Source organism: Canis aureus, chromosome 30 (assembly GCF_053574225.1).
Source record: "Canis aureus isolate CA01 chromosome 30, VMU_Caureus_v.1.0, whole genome shotgun sequence".
Classification (NCBI taxonomy): domain Eukaryota; kingdom Metazoa; phylum Chordata; class Mammalia; order Carnivora; family Canidae; genus Canis; species Canis aureus.
This window is the reverse complement of record NC_135640.1, coordinates 17168664-17189388: the sequence shown is the minus strand read 5'-3', so window position 1 is coordinate 17189388 and position 20725 is coordinate 17168664. Positions and strand designations below refer to the sequence as shown.

Below are 20725 nucleotides of genomic sequence, written 5' to 3'. Positions count from 1 at the left end.
AACCATCACCACCATCCATCTCCACAACTATTTTTGTTTTGCAAGACTGAAACTGTATACTCACTAAACAATAACTCCCTATTCACCTCTCCTCCCTGGCCCTGCTGACTACCCTTCTACTTCCTGTCTCTATCAATTCGTCTATTTTAGGTACCTGATATCATACAATTTTTATTCTTTTGGGATTGGCTAATTCCACTTAACATAATGTGTTCAAGGGTCATCCACGTTATAGCATCTGTTGGAACTTCCCTTTTAAGGCTGAATAGTATTCTATTGTATGAATAAACCACATCTTGTCTGACCTTTCATTGTCTGTATACACTCGGGTTGTTTTCACTTTCTGGCTATTGTGAATAATGTTGCTATAAATATGGGTGTACAAATATCTGTTTGAGTTCCTGCTTTCACTCCTTTTGGAACTTTGGATCAATGGCAATCCTATGTTTAATTTTTTTGAGGAATCACCAAACTACTTTCCAAAGTGTCTGCATCATTTTATGCTTCCACAAGCAGGGCATAAGGGTTGCAATTTTCCCACATCCTCACCAACGTTTGTTATCTTCCATTTTTATTTTTATTTTATTTTTAAAAGATTTTATTTATTTATTCATGAGAGACAGAGAGACAGAGACAGAGACAGAGACAGAGACAGAGAGGCAGAGACATAGGCAGAGGGAAAAACAGACTCCATGCAGGGAGCCTGATGTGGGACTCGATCCCTGGGCCGTGGGATCATGCCCTGAGCTGAAGGCAGATGCTCAACCACTGAGCTACCCAGGCACCCCAGTTATCTTCCATTTTTTAACAATAATACCTTGGGACACCTGGGTGTCTGAGTCAGTTGAGTATCCAACTCTTGATCTTGGCTCAGGTCTCGATCTCATGGTTGTGAGTTAGAGCTCTGCATTGGGCTTTGTGCTGGGTGTGGAGCCTCCTTAAAAAGAAAGGAAGGAAAGAAGGAAGGAAGGAAGGGAGAGAGGGAAAAAGAGAAAAAAAATCTGAATTGGTGTGAAGTGGTATCTCATTGTGGCTTTTATTTGCATCTGCCTGCTAATTAACGATTTTGAGCATCTTTTCATATGATTTTTGGCAATTTGTATGTCTTCTTTTGAGAAAGGTTGCTTCAAGTTCTTCGTCCATCTTTTAACTGGGTTGTTTAGTGGTGTAAAGTTTTCGTTATATATTCTGGACATTATTAACCCCTTATCATATAGATATGTGATTTGTAGATACTTTCTCCCATTATGAGGTTGCTTTTTCATTTGTTTTTTAAGGTACAAAATTTTGAATTTTGATGCAATCCAATTATCTATTCTTTCCTTTGTTGCTCTTATATTTTAACAGAATAGGATTCAGTTGAATTGGTCAAGGTTAGGGTCAGTTATACTTAGGATAGAATGTTCCATATAGACTAAACGAAAATTGAGCATATTTTGATGGAACATTGTTACCCACACTTTCTGCAGAATTGGTAGTTTCAACTGAGTACAGGCAGTTTTTCTTATTTTTGTAGTTTTTTTCTTTTGCTGTCTATTTTATTTAAAGTCTTAATTTAGTTCAAGGAACACAGATTCTGAAGCAGATTTTTTTTTAGTCACCATCATAGTTCTTAGAATTACTGTAAACAAATGTCCAGAAATTTACCTCTGAGGCTGGACACTATTCAGATCATTTTTTAAAAGAGTTTATTTATTTATTCATGAGAGGCACACACACACACAGAGGCAGAGATATAGGCAGAGGGAGGAGCAGGCTCCATGCAGGGAGGCTGAGGTGGGACTTGATCCCGGGTCTCCAGGATCACACCCTGGGCTGAAGGCAGCGCTAAACCATTGAGCCACCTGGGCTGCCCAAATTCAGATCAATTTGTTCTGTAGTTGCTTCAGTTTCTAGTCATGTGTTGTTTAAGTACAGAAGAGATGCTGAAATATCCTGGAACTCTACCCTGTCCAAAGAATTCCAGGTTTTTAGGAAAAGAGTCCATTTCAAAGATCTCATTACAGTTTAAATCCATTGCACAGTGCTTTAATAACGCACATGTAAACAAGCTCCTACATTTAATCAAATATCAGATCCAGTGGACAAAGTTGGGAAGCTTCTTCATTTCAATATAGGTGTAGGTGTGTGTGTGTGTGTGTGTACATTAAAGAAAATAGAAATAGGGATCCCTGGGTGGCGCAGCAGTTTAGCGCCTGTCTTTGGCCCAGGGCGCAATCCTGGGGACCCGAGATCGAATCCCATGTCGGGCTCCCGGTGCATGGAGCCTGCTTCTCCCTCTGCCTGTGTCTCTGCCTCTCTCTCTCTCTCTCTCTCCGTGACTATCATAAATAAATAAAAAATTAAAAAAAAAAGAAAATAGAAATAATTCAGTGCTTTTAGCCAATCTGCAGATATCGGCCAATGTGGTAGATTTCAAGAATACCTTATTTTTTTTTTCAATACATTGAAACAAGCAAAATAAAACATTGTCCAATTTTCTATTTGGGTGGGTTATTTTTTTAGGGGGTGAGTTCTTTCTAACACTTTTAACATTTAAAATGCCTAATGTTTGACATTGTCTAAATTAGAGTTAAGGCTGTGGGTCGGTTCCAAATGCTCACACGTTACATGTAGGAGTTTTAAAAATGTATGTTTTCTGGAAGATTCAACATAAGAGAAAAATAGCTTGTTTACAAGTTGGTTGAGTACTAGTTGGTAGGATTTTAGATTTCTAGGTAGGATGTCCAGTTTAAAAAAAAAAAACAGAAAAAACAAACAAACAAAAAACAGAGATATTTACTTATCATTTGTAACTTAAACACATTCTTTTCTTATATTCCCAGTTGTCTGGGTTTTCTAGCATCCCCTGTTGAAAACTAAAGCTCAAAGAGAAGATACCACTATCAGCTGAAGTAAGCCAGATGGCAGCTGTGAGTTCTGGTGGAAAAACAGAGGACATGGTCAAAAAAGTTCTAAGATGGAAGAGAGACATGTTAAAACAGGATGTGGATTTGCACCTCACACAACTGAAAATTTAGACGAATTAGAGTTAATGCTTAAAAAGACACTTCAGAATAAGAAAGTTTCAATAATTATTTTTCAGGTATCTCGGTTGGAATGGCTTTCTAACATAAAAGATGTTACTACTAAATAATCGTTATTCAAAAAATTACAAGTAAAATTAAAAGACATTCCAAGAAGAAAATCACCAATCACCTCAGACAAGAGAGTTGATGTTTTTTACATTGATTTTTAAAAACCCAAGACCTGAGATTTAAAAAATGACAAATTTACTGAAGAATAAGTGTTATATACCTTAGTCCTTGACCAACTGACTTAATCACCGGGAAAAATGTACAATTCCAAAATAATAATCTTTTGTTGACAAGAAGTGATTTAAAAAACAAACACATGATGTAAGAGACCCTAGTTCATTCATGGGGTCATTCCATTTTCCCAGTCAGGATAATCACTTGGATCAGAGGTGGTTCTAAACAGAGTGTCTGCTCATTATTGAGCAATTTCTCAAAGGCCATTAGGACCGAAATAGTAAACAAAGGGTGATTAATGGTGTCATGACTGCTGTCACTATTGTGACAATATAAACATAGAGCTTTCCTGAAGACTTCACACATTAAGTTTTCATTAGGATATATTCTAAAGGGAACATGTGTCTATATGCTTGCATTATTCTGTGTAAACTGAGAGACAATTCTCAGGGTTCGACTTATTGTATGGTGAAAGAAAGCACTTTAAAAATTTTTCCTTTTTATGTAGTCTTTTCCCCCAATAACCTGTTAAAACAAATATGGAGAGTAACAAAACATATGTGTGCATACTTTTTTAACCTCTCCATTAACCTCATTAGAGCTTCTTTTCTGCCTCAACTCCACAAAGCTGTTGTCCTAGCAACAGACCATTATGTCAGTTTTCTTTATATTATCTAAATTGCATATTGTCTGCTCACCAGCTATTATCTCTTACTCTAGTTATGTCTAGGTTAATTAACTGTGTTCTTATTCTCTAAGGAAATAAATCTCAATTACTCTCTTCTTCTGTTGTCTTAGCCATAATTTTAATCTTACAGTAAAGGGGAACTATAGTTTGGAACTATATATATTTTTTCATAAATCATGACAACTGAGATTTACTTTAGACCACAGTACCTTAGACTGAGGTCAGCAAATGGTATTCTTAAGGCCCCCAAACTGCTTCTAACAAATTCTGCATCATCTAGATCCCCATCTAATAATAAAACACCCAGTCACATCACTGTCTAAGTCTATACTGGGATATGGTAATGTGTTTGTGCAAAGCAGAAGCTAAATCACCGCGCAGTGAAGGTTTCACAGCACTTGAAATAGACAAGACCTGAGTTCGTTGGAACATCCGCACCACATTCTCATGGCAAATAGTTGCTTTACGTAAATGTTTCTTTTAAATATTTTTTTTAAAATTTTTTTTACTTATTTATGATAGTCACACAGAGAGAAAGAGAGGCAGAGACATAGGCAGAGGGAGAAGCAGGCTCCATGCACCGGGAGCCCAACGTGGGATTCGATCCCGGGTCTCCAGGATCGGGCCCTGGGCCAAAGGCAGGCACCAAACCGCTGCGCCACCCAGGGATCCCTACATAAATGTTTCTAATACTGACTTACAGAAATTCAGCAACAGTCAGTGGGCACTAGGTAAGAAATGAAAAAATTTACTACTTTCAATTTTAGCAATCAATAAAATACGACTTGCCTCATGTTATTGCACTTTGCGTTATTGTGCTTTGCAGATACTGAGATTTTTACAAATTCAAAGTTTGTGGCAATCCTGTGTCAAGTAAATGTATCTATGAGCACCAGTTTTCCTACAGCATTGGCTTACTTTGTGTCTCTGTGTCACATTTTGGTAACTCTCACAATATCTCAAACTTTTTCTGTCATTATTACGTTTGTTACAGTGACCTGTGATTTCTGATGTTACTATTGTGATGGTTTTGTGGCACCATGACCCTTGACCATGTAAGTTGGTGAACTTAATAACTGTTGTGTGTGTTCTGACTGCTTCACCTATCAGCCATTCACCTATCTCTTTCCTTGCCTTCAGGCTTCCTTCCTTGTTTCCTGAGACACAACCATACTGAAATTAGGCCAATTAATAACCATAAAATGGCTCCTAAGTGTTCAAGTGAATGGAAGAGACACACATCTCTCATTTTAAGTAAAAAACTAGAAACAATTAAGCTTAGTGAGAAAGGCATTTCATAAATTGAGATAGGCCAAAAGCTAAGCCACTTGTGCCGAAAAACCAGTTTGTGGATGCAAAGAAGTTCTTGAAGGAAATTAAAAGTGCTACTTCAGTGAACATGCAAATGTTAAGAAAGTGGAATAGCCTCATTGCTGATATGGAGAAAGTTTTAGTTGTCTAGGAAAAGATCAAACCGGGTACAATAAATCCTTAAGCCAAAGCCTAATCCAGAGTAAGGCCCTAACTCTCCTCAATTTTATGAAGGCTGAGAGAGGAAGTTCAGAAGTTGGACTCTAGCAGAGGTTGGTTCCTGAGGTTTAAGGAAAGAAGCAATCTCCCTAACAAGAGTCCCAAGTGAAGCAGCAAGTGCTAATGTAGAAGCTGCAGCAAGTTATCCAGAACATCTAGCTAAAACACTTAAAGAAGGTGACTATGCTAAACAGATTTTCAATGCAGACAAAACAGTTTTAGATTGGAAGAAAATGTCATCTAGGACCTTCATATATAGAGAGGAGAAGCCAATGCCTGGCTTCAAAGCTTCAAAGGACAGACTCTCTTGTTAGGAGCTAGTGCATCTGGTGCCTTTAAGTTGGAGCCAAAGCTCATTTATCATTCTGAAAATCCTAGGGCCTTTAAGAATTATGCTAAATCTACACTGTGCTTTATAAATGGAACAACAAAGCCTGGATGACAGCACATCTGTTTACAAAATGGTTTACTGAATATCTTAAGCCCACTGTTGAGACCTACTGCTTAGAATAAGATTCCTTTTAAAATATTACTGCCCGTTGACAATATACCTGGTCACCCAAGAGCTCTGTTGGAGATGTACGACAAGATTAACATTTTCATGCCTGTTGACACAATATCCATTCCGCAGTCTATGGATCAAAGTGTAATTTTGACTTTCAAGTCTTATTGAAGAAATACATTTCATAAGTTGCCATACATAGTGATTACTCTGATGAATCTGGGCAAAGTAAATTGAAAATTTCTGGAAAGGATTCACCATTTAGATGCCATTCTGAACACTTAGGATTTATGGGAAGAAGTCAAAATAGCAACATGAACGGGAGTTTGGGAGAAGTTGATTTCAACCCTAATGGATGACTTTGAGGGATCCAAGCCTTCAGTGGAAGAAGTAACTGCTGTTGTGGTGGAAATAGAGACCTCGAATGAGAATTAGAGTCCGAAGATGTGAGTGAATTGCTGACATTCATGATAAGACCTGAGTGGGTGAAAAATTGCTACTTACGAATGAGCAAAGAAAGTGATTTCTTGAGATGGAGTCTACTCCTGGTGATGATCCTGTAAAGATTAGTGAAATGACAACAAAGGATTTAGAATTTTACAGAAACTTAGTTGATAAAGCAGTGACAGGTTTTGAGAGGATTATTTCAAATTTTCAAAGAGGGTCTATTGTGGTACAATGCTATCAAACAGCATCTCATGCTAGAGAGAAATCATTTGTGAAAGGAAGAGTTAGTCAATGTGGGAAACCTCACTGTTGTCTTATTTTAAGAAATTGTCACAGCTACCCAGCCTTCAGCAACCACCACCCTGATCAGTCAGCAGCCCTCAACAGAGGCAAGACCCTCCACCAGCAAAAAGATTATGACTCACTGAAAGCTTGGATGATGGTTGGCATTTTTAGTAACAGTATTTTTTTAAATTAATGTATGTACATTTTTTAGATGTACTGCTGGTGAACACCTAATAGACTACAGTAGAGTATACAACATAAGTTTTATAAGCCCTGGGAAACCAAAAATAATAATTTGACTTGCTTTATTGTGATATTCACTTTGTTGTGGTGGTGTGGAAACAAGTCTGCAATATCTCTGACATATGCCTATAGAAAAATATTTAATATCTATTTCAACAAAACTACAATGTTAACCTGGATTTTAGGCAAACATAACAGCTTTGCTCATTTTTCATGTGTTTAATTGGCATTTGAAGATTGCTTGTTGAGTAAATTGTCATTATTCTGAGCTAGTAGTCTTGAAACTGTTCTATTACATAAAATATGTGAATAGACAATTCTTACACTTGTAGGATTTATGTAAAAATATAAAAACAGACCACATTTAGAACTAGATCTAAGGCTGCATCTTCCTATTAAACTCAGTATCATCTGTCATTATTATGAATGTGAATATTTAAAATTTTTCATTTGGTTGTACTTGAAAAAATTTTTATGATTATACATATGCTAAATACAAAGAATTTATTTTTAGTTTTATTTATATTTAACATTATATCTAAAAGATTTTAGTCTAACCATCTTTTAAAAACTGGATCCAAATATTATTTAGAATTGGGGAAAAAAAACTTCTGTCCCCTAAAAAAATACATTTCCTCTCTTTCATTGTATGAATTATTAAGAAGAAATTCCAACTCAAAAAAATCTTGGGAAAAGATGGAAACATTCCACACATTCAAGCTGTATTAACACCAGTGTTAGCCAGATAAAATATATACATTTTTGAAAATAAACATTTTGTTTGGTAATTTTCCAACATCACAAGGGTTGATGATAGAAGCCAATAATTCTTTTTTACTGTATTTTCAAATGACAAGTAACCCTATAATATCCGAGTAGGAGAATGACAGGAGATTAGTTATTGAAGCATAATAGAATTGTTGACTGGGCAGCCTGGGGGGCTCAGTAGTTTAGTGCCACCTTCAGCCCAGGTCGTGATCCTGGAGACCCTGGATTGAGTCCCACGTCAGGTTCCCTGCATGGAGCCTGCTTCTCCCTCTGCCTGTGTCTCTGCCTCTCTCTCTCTCTCTCTTTCTCTGTCTCTCATGAATGAATAAATAAAAATCTTTAAAAAAATTTAAAAAAAGAATTGCTGAAACTACTTGACATGTTTTCTACATAGTAACATCTCATTAAGTTCTTTCTATTTTTACCTAAATTCCTATTTGCTTATTTAAGGTCTACATGTAGACAGCCTTGCTTTGATTATTACCTAATAGTTATTCAGGCATTTTAGTTATCATATGCTTAGGCCAAGCACAGGATTTACTACTATTGCTCCAGAAAACACCAGGTGCTTTTACCAGCCAGCCAAAGAGAAATGAAAGGACTTTCCTGACTGGCTTCTCCTTAAATACCAGTTCAACACTCTTAGTAATGTTTCACTAACTTCCTTCAGCAGGGTCTCTATCCCATGTTCTAGCTAAACATTTTGTTCATGCCTCCAGAAGACCTACCTATCTTTCCTTGCTTCTAATGTTCTCATAAAATTGATAAATATAAGAAGAGAAACAAATCACCCATTATTCATTACTTTAAAAAACCCATCATTGTTTTTGTTGATCACATTGTGGGTTTTTCTAAAGTAGAGCTATTTGAAAAAAAAAAATCAGTAATCCTATAATACGTATAAGTGCCTTCTGCTCCCTCTCATCTTTTTTTTTTTTTTTTGCTCCCTCTCATCTTAACATAGTATCAAGTAGTTCCCTATAATTTCATGTCTTCAAAACCATCAGTTTTAATGTTTTCCTTTGGAAACATGCCAGATTACAGTTCCTGTGGTTTTCATGGTCATTCCAGATAGATTATTATGTGTTTCTAAGTGTCTGCACCTCCATGAAATACTTAGTTTGGCTTTGTTAATAACAGAAACTATTTATCAGTTCAGCCAAAGGAATGAAAAGGAAGAAATACAAGTATCTTTTCCAAAGCACTGAATAGGTTATATGTGGAATGTGTGGATATATATCAAACTTGTGGCATGCAAATATTAAGAAAAAATATTAAATTATTTTGAAAGGATTCAGTCCTTTGGAAAGGGCAGAACTGTCTTGGGGCTCAAGGAAATGTCACAGAATGAATAAATGAGAACTAATTATAGAAACTCTTGCTTAAATATCTTTTTTTTTTTTTTTTTAACAACATCAGGATTTGCTTTAGTACGCCAGTGGAAGGTGAGAGTGAGGAATGAATGAGGTAAGGGGTGAGTGGAAGAAGAACCTTCCATTTGACCACATATATATAAATGATCAGTAAAGCTAGCTGAACAACATCTAACAAATAAGTGCTAAAATGATTTATTTGGGAAATACTGACATTGATATTGTATACACTGGTTTTCAACAAATAACAGAAAACAATATGGAAAAAAAGTCTAGCATAGGGGAAGAAACAAGGGACTTGGATTCTGACTTGGGCTCAAATCCTATCTCTATCTTTTATGACTTCTGAGACCTTATGTCTTTCTTTTAATTTCTCTGATCTTTAGGCTTCTCGTCTATAATACAAGAATAATAGTTCCTTCTTTGCCAAGCAGATATAAAAGTAAAAAGAGACAAACACTTAGCATCTGACACATAGTAGGCATTCAAAAAAAGGGGAAGTTATTATTATTATATTATGTTTCATATTAGTGCTCCCAAAACAAATAGGAAAATGACTTTTGTCAAAAATAAAAGGTGATTGACATGGGAAAATACCTGAGAAGAAAAGGTTATCACAGGACTACTGCCATTTGCAGGGCACAGGGGTAGCCATCTGAAACCCAGCTTATCTGATATTGTTTTAAGTCTATGGGCCTCCCTATTTGTCATCTAGAAACTTCCCTAAATGTTACCTAGAAATTTCCAATATCTGAGAACCTCCCCGTAGGGTGAGTCAATTAACTTTGGGTTTCTAGTACACAAATAATAGGAGTCACTAAAATGACACCATTAATGGCATAAAATTTGGGAGAATATCTACTATGACAGGCTACTCTTGATTTAATTCTGTCTAAAGGCTCTAACCTGAGTTTTATAAAGTCCTTTTGCAAGTCAAATCTACCAACCAAGGAGCATAACTGTGGACTTAGATTCTCCTTTATGCTTAGAATATTTTTCTTTCCAAAGATATCAGTATAAAGAGCTTTGGTTATTCAAAAAAGAACAGCAAGTTCACAAATAAAGCCTCTTTCCCCATGCCCTGTTCTTTCATCTGGATGAAATACTGAACACTAATGTGTTCCTTAGTGAACATAAGGGAATGCTAAACCCTTTTGGAAGCCAACAAAAACATATTAATGATGTGGAAGTGGAAGTGGGAAATTAGACGAAAGAGTGGTTGTGAATCAGGTATTTCTCTGATTAAAATATACCAACAGACTAAGTTTGGGGTTTATAAGAATAGCATTGGAAATTAATTTTTTTCCAACAGGGGACATAGAGAAAGTGAAATCAAGATAATTTGTCAGGGCTTAGTTTAGTTTTGTGTGAATGAATGTGACTGATTCAAAAGAATGATTCTGAATTAATTTCTATTAAAGTAAATGCAGTATCTTTTTAAATACTATCATCTTCTTTCTTAAATTGGGCTCCTTTAGCAATTACCTTTCCTAATACATTTATACCAGCAAGGGAGTCTGCTAGCTGCACTACATGGGAAATACCAAGAATGGATGTTTAACCTGAGAAAATAACCAAGGCCCCTTTTCCTGAAAAATGCCTTCTCTCAGATTTTAGTGAATATTAGTATCATCCCACCCTGCCCCTCTCTCTCCTCCAGAGCAAATAGGACAAACATTTCTGCTGCTATTCCTAGAACCATAGTTTTCAACAGTTGCCTTAAGTAAAATGTTTTCATTCTTGAGTAGATTAAGCCTTTTCTAGTTTTATGTCCTTAATAATTTGATGTTTTTGTTTTTTCCATGACTAAGTTAAGGGAGGCCAAGAGTGTTTAAGTATCTGTCCCATGGCATACTATTAATGAGTAAGAAATGAAATTTTCATAAACCCTAATCCATATCCTCATTGACTTATTGAATCAATCCGTTTTTATCTTGGAGGGCCACAGACAACAGCAGCAAGGGTGATATACAGGCAGGTAGACGTTCATGTTGGGGCATTGGGAGTTACAATGCACACAAAACAAATAATCAACCAACCAAAAACCAAACAGCAACAAGCACTGCTGGCCTACATTGGTAGAGATAGTCCAAATAAAGACAGTAAATTTGAGAATATCAGATCAAGGATGTAGAACCAAGGTGGTTGTTGGTTAGCCAGTGGTGAGAGAAAGATCACATGGAACAAGAAGGAGTCAAACAACACAGAAGATACTCTTTGATAACGCCTCATATTGATTTCAGAGCAGCATGTAAGGAGACAAGAATATCTTTTCTATTTTACAGTGTGAATGAATGTCAAGCAGAGTCTCAGCAGTTAAGATGATTTTGACTGTTCTACACATACCTAAATGCAGTCATCTTTAATTTGACCGAGACATAAATGTGATCATACAATGTGAGCTGAGACAGTCCCTTACTTTGTGAGTGATTCTAGGTCACCACCCAGTATTCCTCTCTACTTTATTGTTTCTTTCTTATTTTCTACTTCTTGCAGTAACTTTCAAGGAGGGACAAATATTGTTGATGTTTCACAAAATACGGCCCTCAAGGGGAGAGTTCAAACTTAAATACAGAGTAGATATTGTAATAAGCAGAAATGACATGATTTTTGAGAAAAATGATATTTCTGAGAAAGCTAAGACTGAATAACTATGTATTTATCTGTGTTTTTCTAGAGATTTTCTGAGGTGTTGGTACACAGCCCTTGCTAAAGTCAAGTTTACAATATTGCCATCTAGAATACAACCAGAGTTCTTTTAATTTGGTTAATTTCTATAAAGCTTTCTTTTTCATATAGAGTAGAGAGGCTCTAGGACCTGCAGCAAAAAAAGACAGAAATGAGCTTCAGTTCCTTAAGATAAATTTAAACGCATAGCTGACTTCATGGCAATCACCCTGCAGAGGCTGTAATAAGCACTACATGATCAGGAAGTGGCAATATCTATTCAAAATGGCCCCCTGTAGATGACCTATTATACATTAATGTGAAAATTACCTCCTGTGTCCAACATAAACTGCTTTGATTCAGAAGATGACCGATTTCTGATCTCTGGGCTAAGACATGTCTGTCAGTGATGAACAACCTTCCAGTCCATTTCTTATGGACAGATGGTGGGCCATGGCCTGACCTTGGCTCTATATGATCACACAGACACCCCTTTACACCAATCCTAATGGGGTCAATTAAAGATTTAGAGGTTTAAAACAACATCACATTAAAAGTTCATTCACAGTTTTTATTTGGCAATCTATTAAAATGGAGAAACTTGAAGTACAAGGGATGAGATGGGGAATACCTCTGTTTTCCTAAGAGTACTGCGATGTGAAAAAAATTTTCTGACATCCCTCAGGAAACTTCTGTTTGGTCCCATGCTCCCTTGAAAATAACCAAACAAATGATTCTCAGTAATGTTTATATGAATCAATTATTAGACAATTATCTGAGCTTCAAGTATTATTCACAATTGAATTGATTGAAAAACATCTGTATTTGAATTAAATGTCCTGCAAGTAGCCTCTGACTCCAGCCCTTTTTTGGTTTTATTTTTTCAGAGTTGTATAGCATATTTTGTGAACAACTCATTTAATAATGTCTTCTTTACAGTATTCCATTAAGTATTCAAGTGCCCTATTTGCTTGTCAAACTTCTTTTCCTTAAAATGAATTCCTGGCATTTCTAAAATGAAATACTGCCAAGGGAAAAAAGAACTTTGCATTTATCATGTAGAAAATTATGTGCTTTGACCGTCCAACAGATGATGTATTGGCAACTACCCAAGGTTCACATTTGTGGTCTCAGTTTGGAATTGGGATTCAAGAAGACTTCATGGTAGAGTGGTCTGCTCCCAAGTGTCTTCCCCAATCCTGATTGTTAGAATCACTATAAAACCCCACCTGTACTCATTACAGCATTTGCTATATTCATTCTTTCAATTGTGCTCATTTTTTCCGTATGAAATATAGTTCTTCAGATTATCTTTGTCATCTTTGCATTTCCTCACTGGACCTTTGACCAAATAGATGCTCATTACTGCTCTGTATTGGTCTTCCTAGGGTAGGTATGATAGAGCCAGGCTTTTTATATTAATTTATTCCTTCCTTGGTTACTCACGTGCTCTCAAGTCAGCAAATCATTCTAGAATGCAGCAATTGCCTAGTTAATTCAGAAAAATTGAGAGCTGTGGTATCAAATTGTTAGTCTGGGTGTGGGGAATCATGCTGTGAAAACAAACTTTTTCTTCCTTTGCTATTGGACATGTCTCCTCTCTGAAAAGTTCTCCTTTGTCAATTGTATGCACTGCAGTTCACCTGTTTGAACTCTTGGGCTGGTGATCAATTATTAGAGCAAAAACTACTTTTAAATTGGAGGCTAATGCTTCTCTTTAGCTTTTCTTCTCGTGACTTCTATGTTACTTTATGGTGAATATGAGTTAAATGTTGCCTTAACAGAATTCCTATGCTATAACTCCTGACATTCTAAGAGCTCAGAGTACATTTTTCCTTTATTATTAATGATGGTGAAGGTGTTCAAAACATGACACCCCACAATATGCCCTTTGACATATTGATTATTTTGAGTTGAAGATTAAGAAACAGATGCAGGAAGGGCTCTCTGATGTCCCCCCTTTCTATTTAAAAGCAGGTCATAATATTTTCCATGAGAAAGGGGCCTAGACTATACCAGGAAGAGAACATTCTTATCACTGGAGACTAGGAGTTTATGCCAAAATGGACCTGTACAAACAAGTCTACTAAAATCACTCTAATCTTCCATTAGTTTTCCCTGTGTATTTCTTAGTCACTTTCCCATAATTTACTGCCTATAAAAACTTAAGCCTTTTCCTTTGTCTTGTCATCTCTCTGCAAATTCATCATTCTTTGTTAAAAAAAATGTATATAAACTTTCAGTCCTATTTTTTTAAGTCTTTGTTTTTCTTCTATTTTGATGAAGGCTCCTCTGCGCACACAAAAATGTTAAATAAAATGTGTGTGCTTTTCACCTCTTAGTCTGTCTTATGTCCACTTAATCTCAGATCAGCCACAGAATCTAAGAGGACAGAGGAAGATTCTTTTTTTTCTCCACTATATTGACCATGGTTCAAATCTCTTACATTGTCCTTTTGAATATGAAATAGAATGATATGCTTGAGGATCTCCTAGATGAAGGAACAGCTAGACTGTGATATTGCACATACTATCCCTAATTAATAAAGTACGTGGAATGAGTTCTCTTGCCTCCTCAAACACAAATCCCAACAAACCAGAAAGACATGTATGCCCCAAGGTAAGTTATGCTGAGTATGTACTTTGCAGTGCTATGCTTCCATATGAGGAATACCTTTCTCAGATTGGAGGTAAAATGCCTCACTCTTAAGCTTGAGAGTCAAAAAATTTCTTAAATTATTTTACCTGACTATTATGAGGTTAGCAGACAATAAGTCATCATTATCAACAACAAAATTAAGTTTCCTTAGAAATCAGTGATATAGGCTATTGCTATGAAGCTACTCTGAAGACTATTTTGTAAGTTCAGGGATGGCATGGAGCTCTATGTTATAAAGGCTTACTTTGTAACCACCAGCTAGCTGCATATGAACACTATTATCCTTAATTATGGGTGTGGATGGGAATGTAGCCAATCTTTCAGAAGGACCTCAAACACTCCAGGAATGCAGCATGACCCTTCCCAACGATGGGATGGTCAGCAGGGTGCATTACCATGTGGGATGAAGATTCTTCACTTATTTCCCTAGACGATATCAAATGAAAGGTTTATGTGATTCTGTTTTCAAGGATTCTGCTTTAGCTTGGTTCTGGGAACTCCCTTATATAATGGTGATGGCTTCTTTCCAAAACATGTTGATGCTAAGATAAAAGTTACTATATCTTAGGATGGGAAGCTATTTACATCTCCCATATTGTAAAAATTGCCCTTTGAACCTAACTGCTCCTCTGTTTTCTATATTTGAGAAAAAATTTGAAACATCAGGTAAAAATTAGAAATGACACAACTTTTGGAATAAGTAGGAACTTATAAAAAATCCACAAAAACCCTGGGTTTCAGTTCTATCTTCACCACTCCACGGCTAACTAGTTACTTGATTTCCGGTAAAGCATAATCTTTCTTTTAATCTCTAAACTTGAAATGAGGATAATAAAGCATACTTATCAGTTGCTGTAGGAATTCAATAATAAAATATGCAAAGGAGGGCAGCCCAGGTGGCTCAGCGGTTTAGCGCCACCTTCAGCCCAGGGACTGATCCTGGGGACTCAGGATCGAGTCCCACGGCCGGCTCCCTGCATGGAGCCAGCTTCTCCCTCTGTCTGTGTCTCTGCCTCTGTGTGTGTGTGTGTGTGTGTGTGTGTGTGTGTGTGTGTGATGAATAAATAAATAAAATCTTAAAAAAATATTTGCCATAGATTTACCGATCCTTGATGTCAAAACAAAAAACAAAAACAGAGTTGGGTAGTAGTTAAAGCAGTAAAAACAGATTTTATTAACTATTGCCATAGGGGAAGAAAGATCCCTCTGTAGAACTCAACTCCGAATACAGTGTGGGCAAGTGAGAATCTTTAGCCAAGATGCAGATTTACTAAGAGAAAACATCAGAGATAAGGGAGATTCTAACTAAGCTGACCTAACAGGATCTTTGCTGAAGACACACCAGGGTGACTGGACATCACTTAGGTGATGCTGGAGGATAAGAACCCTGTGGAAATATTGAGGCTGAACATGTAGAAAAGATGGGGAGGACTCTTGCTAAACTGGTCTAGCAGGGTTCTTGCTGAAACTGGATTTTTATGAGGAGCTACATAGATGGGCCTAGGATAAGGTTTGGGAGCCTAACTAAAGTTTGGTCAAGCAAGAATCTTCATTATTGGTCCCAGTATAATCAGTAGGTCTTGTGCCCTACTATTCCTATATCTTAGTATTTGAGAACTCTTTGTATTAATATGAAAATATTAATAATTTACCAAGATAGACATGGTTTTATTTCTTTGACATACTGAGTTATTTTAGATTTCCAAGAAAGTAATATGGTAAAAGGGCACTGAAAATGATTTTAATATTTCTTTAAAAAGTTAATATTTTTATTTCTAGAGTTAATGCTACAGGTTTATATTGGACATCTCTGAATAAATGCCACATTTACTGAGAAACATTAGTAAACACTTTGAGATTTGGACTCTTTCTGTTTCAAAGAGTATGTGCACTCAAAATGTGATGTAACTCTTGTGCATAAATCCCTTACACACTCCCACGGAAGCTTCCCATTATGCCTTGACAACAGCTTGTCACCCATTTGGCAAAAATTTTACCCTTTGAGAACAACCAAATTTCATATTGTGGAGGTGTTTTTTTTTTAAATGGGAGTTTTGGTTTTCATTCTTTTTTTTTTTCCCTTATGCATAGAACAAAAGGAAATTCAAGTCCCTAAAGGTAAAGAATTTAATGAGGATTTTATATTTTGGATTTTATATTTATATATAAAATTTATATATATATAATATATAAAAATATATATATAATGAGGATTTTATATTTATAAATTTTATATTTTGATCTGTTATATTTTTAATAGGTAGTACTCAAAGTACATTGATTTCAGTTACTTTATAACAAAGAGATACTGAATATTGACTTTAAACTGAAATATCCTTTTTCATGGGCCTAGTAACAAATTTCTGCCTTGAGAATGGCTTTGGATTTCCATGGCCTTTTGTGCAATTCTTAGTTTTAAATCTTTGATCACAATAGCCTGTTCACCTTAGTTTTTCTCCAGTTATCCTGGTTTCCTAATGTAAGAGTCAAAAAAGCAAATGTGAATATACCAGAATGACTTAGAATGAACAGGAATCCTGGGAAATAGATTATCTTTTTTTTTTTTTTTTTAAGATTTATTTATTCATGAGAGACGCAGAGAGAGACAGAGGGGCAGAGACATAGGGAGAGGGAGAAGCAGGCTCTTCACAGGAGCCAGATGTGGTACTCAATCCCGGGCCCCAGGATCACAACCTGAACTGAAGGCAGCTGCCCAACCATTGAATCACCCAGGTGTCCCACTAGATTAGCTTTTAATCGATTTTTCCATATAGGCCAGGCACAAGTTTGGCTTACATGTAAGAGCTGCTATTCTGACTTATGAATTGACTGTAGTTCCATATTTTGACTTTGATTTGGTTAATTCATTCCTGTTACTATCTTTGTATATTCACTTACTGTGATGCTATGACATGCTATGATATGCTATGATATGATAAGTGGGTTTTCTGAATGGTCACCATTGGTCCTAAAATTCTAGTTAAGCAAATGGCTTGAGTCAGATGATAAAAGGAAACATTTCAGACTTTCTGTTTTGAAAGAAAACTACAAACATACTTCATAAGTCAGTTTTTCATTTTCATTAAAAATTACAGGTACTTCAAAAGTCCCTATTTACAGTAGACTTTGTCAGGGCAGAGACAAGAGCTTTGACATTAAAAATCTAAAAATCATTAAATATTAAAATTAAATACTAAAATCTCCATTGGAAATCTGTTAATAATACTCTCTCTCTCTCTCTCTCTCTGCTTCTCTCTCACTACATTTTATCGAGAAATAGATGTTTTATCTGTCAGATGCTGACCCAGTCAAGATAGTTTCCTTTTGTATTTGTAAAGAAGAAAACTGAACTTCTGAGAAATTAATTATTTTTTTCTAAGATCACAGAACTAAGCAGGGGAAACTGGAAGACTAATCTAGGCTTGTCTAATATTAGTGCTTTTTTTTTTTTTTTGGTTCTACTTTGTTCTATGCCTTGAAATCAACAATTAAGCTGAGATCTTGGCCTTCAAAAGATGCTATCTAAAGGGAGAGACAAATAACTGAACAGGCATTTATCATACACTTAAAAAGCGGGATAAGTTTTACTAGTTTCATGGGAACTTTTAAAAAATTTGTTTTATTAATTTTTATTGAGATATAATTGGCATATAACATTATGTAAGTTTAAGATGTGTAATATGTTAATTGATATATTTGTATATTGCAGTATCACCTCTGTAGCATTAAGTCATACTTCGATTACATCACACAATTATCATTTCTTTTTTTGTGGTGAGAACATTTAAGATCTAGTCTCCTAGCAACTTTGAAGTAAATAATATTATATCATTGACTATAATCACTATGCTGTGCATTAGATCTCTAGGACTTATTTATCTTCTGACTGTAAGTTTGAAACATGGGAATTTTTGATGGTCCAACTTAGTGTGTCTTGAGACCACACAAAATTTCATTGAGAAACAGGCCTGAGGAGGAGCAAAAGCATTTAAGACCAGAATACGAAGGAGAACGTATCAGCAAGAGGAAATAGCACATGGGAACCATTTGAAATATAAAAGAACATTCCAATGTTAAGAAATCATGAAGAGGTACAAGTGATAAGAACCTAGAAAAGAAGGATACATGAAGTCCTAAAGTCTTAGACACTTGCTTAGGAATTTGGATTCTATACCACGGAGAGCTATAGAAGGGTTTTCATCATTGGAGGAACCTTTGACACTCAACAAATACTTGAATGCTTATTATTTCCAGGCACTAATCCTATTCATAAATTAGAATGATTTCAGACAACAATATAGAAGACAGACCAGAAATGGAAAAGACTAGAGACCTTTTCAAAACCTTCAGGCAAAAATCATGAGATACAATTGAGGTAGAGACTAAGCCTGTTTCATCTTTGGGTTCTCTTTTGTCAGAAGGTACAATAACAGCAAATGTGATTTTAGTAGTTCTCTGTTCCCATCTTTATTCCTCTTACCTGCCAAACCTCCTAATACTTGCAGTGCCCCAGTAGATCTTTGAGGAGCCCACAAGTTTCTCAAGAATGCAGATGCTACTATTTTGAGAATCCAGTCACCACTGTGGTTCATTCGCATGCCTAAGATGCTATCTCAAGTGTAAGACAAGTTCAAGAACTAAACTTTTGAGACAATGTCACCAGTACAAACCTCCACGAACTTCTGTTTCTAGCCCAGGACTATAAATATTCATATAGCGAAATCCTTTTAAGAAGCTTAACCCTCAGAGGCAACACTGTATGTTCTGCTCAGTCCTTGGTCCTTCGACGGAGAACTCACTTAGAAGTGGGGAGGGTCCTTCTCTACTTCTCCATACATTTTATGCTACTCAAACTTTAACTCATATCTTTAAAAAAATATATGTATATATGTGTATATGTATCTTGCTTTTTGTTCACTTCACATTTCACTTATTGAATGAAAATTTAGAAATATTCATGTAAGAAGAAGGGGAGATATAAGGAAGTAGGAAAAGTAGTCCAAGTCATTGGGTTTTATCACACAGCTGGTATATCAGTGCAGAGTTCACTTATAGAAATCTTTCTCCGTGGTCCCCAGGGCCCAGGTCTATGGTTCATAGTAGACAGATTTTTTATTTTTTTATGAGACTTTATTTTTTAGGGCAGTTTTAGGTTCACAGTAAAACTGAGCTGAAGGTACAGAGATTTCCCATATGTGTCCTGCTCCCATGCATGCAGAGCCTCCCTCTTTATCAACATCCCCCACACACTGGTATGTTTGCTACCATTGGTGAAGCTCATAGACACATCATTGTCAACCGAAGTCTTTAGTTTACCTTAGGGTTCACTCATGGTGTTGTACATGCTATGGGTTGGACCAATGTATAATGGCATATGTTCTTCATTACTGTATCATAGAGAGTAGTTTCACTGTCCCTGCATCTGCTGTGCCTGTGTGATGAGGCTTCTCATCCCTTCAGACAAGCACTCATCTTTTTACTGTCCCTATAGTTTTGTCTTTTGCAGAATGTCATAGAGTTGGAATCATATTCTATGTAGCCTTTTTACATTGGCTTCTTAGTATACGCATTTAAGTTTTCTCTGTGTTTCTCTCCCTTTTTTTTTAAATTTTGAAAAGATTTTATTTGGAAGCATATACAAACTAAATATTTCATATAGCCTTTAATACAATTGTTTTATTTTTCTTATCACAATGATATCATATTTTTTAAAAACACAAACTTTTTCACTAAGCCCCATGTGGTTGCCTCCAAATCTCCTTTAATGTATTCCAGTGTGCCCTAAAGATATCATTTCTATCGATGTCATGATGTGAAAAAGGGTTGAGACACACTCTTTAAAACTCTGGATCAGGATTTTTTTTTTCATTTTTTTTTAATTTTTTTAAATTTTTATTTACTTATGATAGTCACACAGAGAGAGAGAGGCAGAGACACAGGCAGAGGGAGAAGCAGGCTCCATGCACCGGGAGCCCGACATGGGATTCGATCCCGGGTCTCCAGGATCGCGCCCTGGGCCAAAGGCAGGCGCCAAACCGCTGCGCCACCCAGGGATCCCCATGGATCAGGATTTTTTAAAATATATTTTTATTTATTTATCTGAGAGAGAGAGTGAGAGCGAGAGTGCGCATAAGCAGGCAGTAGGGGCAGAGGGAGAAGCAGACACCTCACTGAGCAGAGAGCCCAACTCAGAGCTCTATCCTAGGACCCTGAGATTATGACTTAAGTTGAAGGCAGACACTTAACCAACTGAGCCACCCAGCACCCTTCCCCCCTTTTAAAAAGATTTATTTATTTATTGGAGAGAGAGAAC

General features: G+C 36.2%; 2 long non-coding RNA genes across 2 annotated transcripts in view; one reads left to right on the top strand and one right to left on the bottom strand.

Annotated features, from left to right (window-relative positions):
• LOC144301754 (uncharacterized) overlaps positions 1 to 4834 on the top strand; it is a 100003-nt gene extending 95169 nt beyond the window's left edge. Inside the window, exons 4-5 of the long non-coding RNA XR_013368534.1 lie at positions 2826 to 4396; positions 4606 to 4834. This is a non-coding gene — a long non-coding RNA (uncharacterized LOC144301754). The remainder of the gene's footprint in view (positions 1 to 2825; positions 4397 to 4605) is intronic.
• Positions 1 to 20725, bottom strand: part of LOC144301756 (uncharacterized) — a 45040-nt gene that overhangs the window by 12076 nt on the left and 12239 nt on the right. The window contains exon 3 of the long non-coding RNA XR_013368537.1: positions 6476 to 6528. This is a non-coding gene — a long non-coding RNA (uncharacterized LOC144301756). The remainder of the gene's footprint in view (positions 1 to 6475; positions 6529 to 20725) is intronic.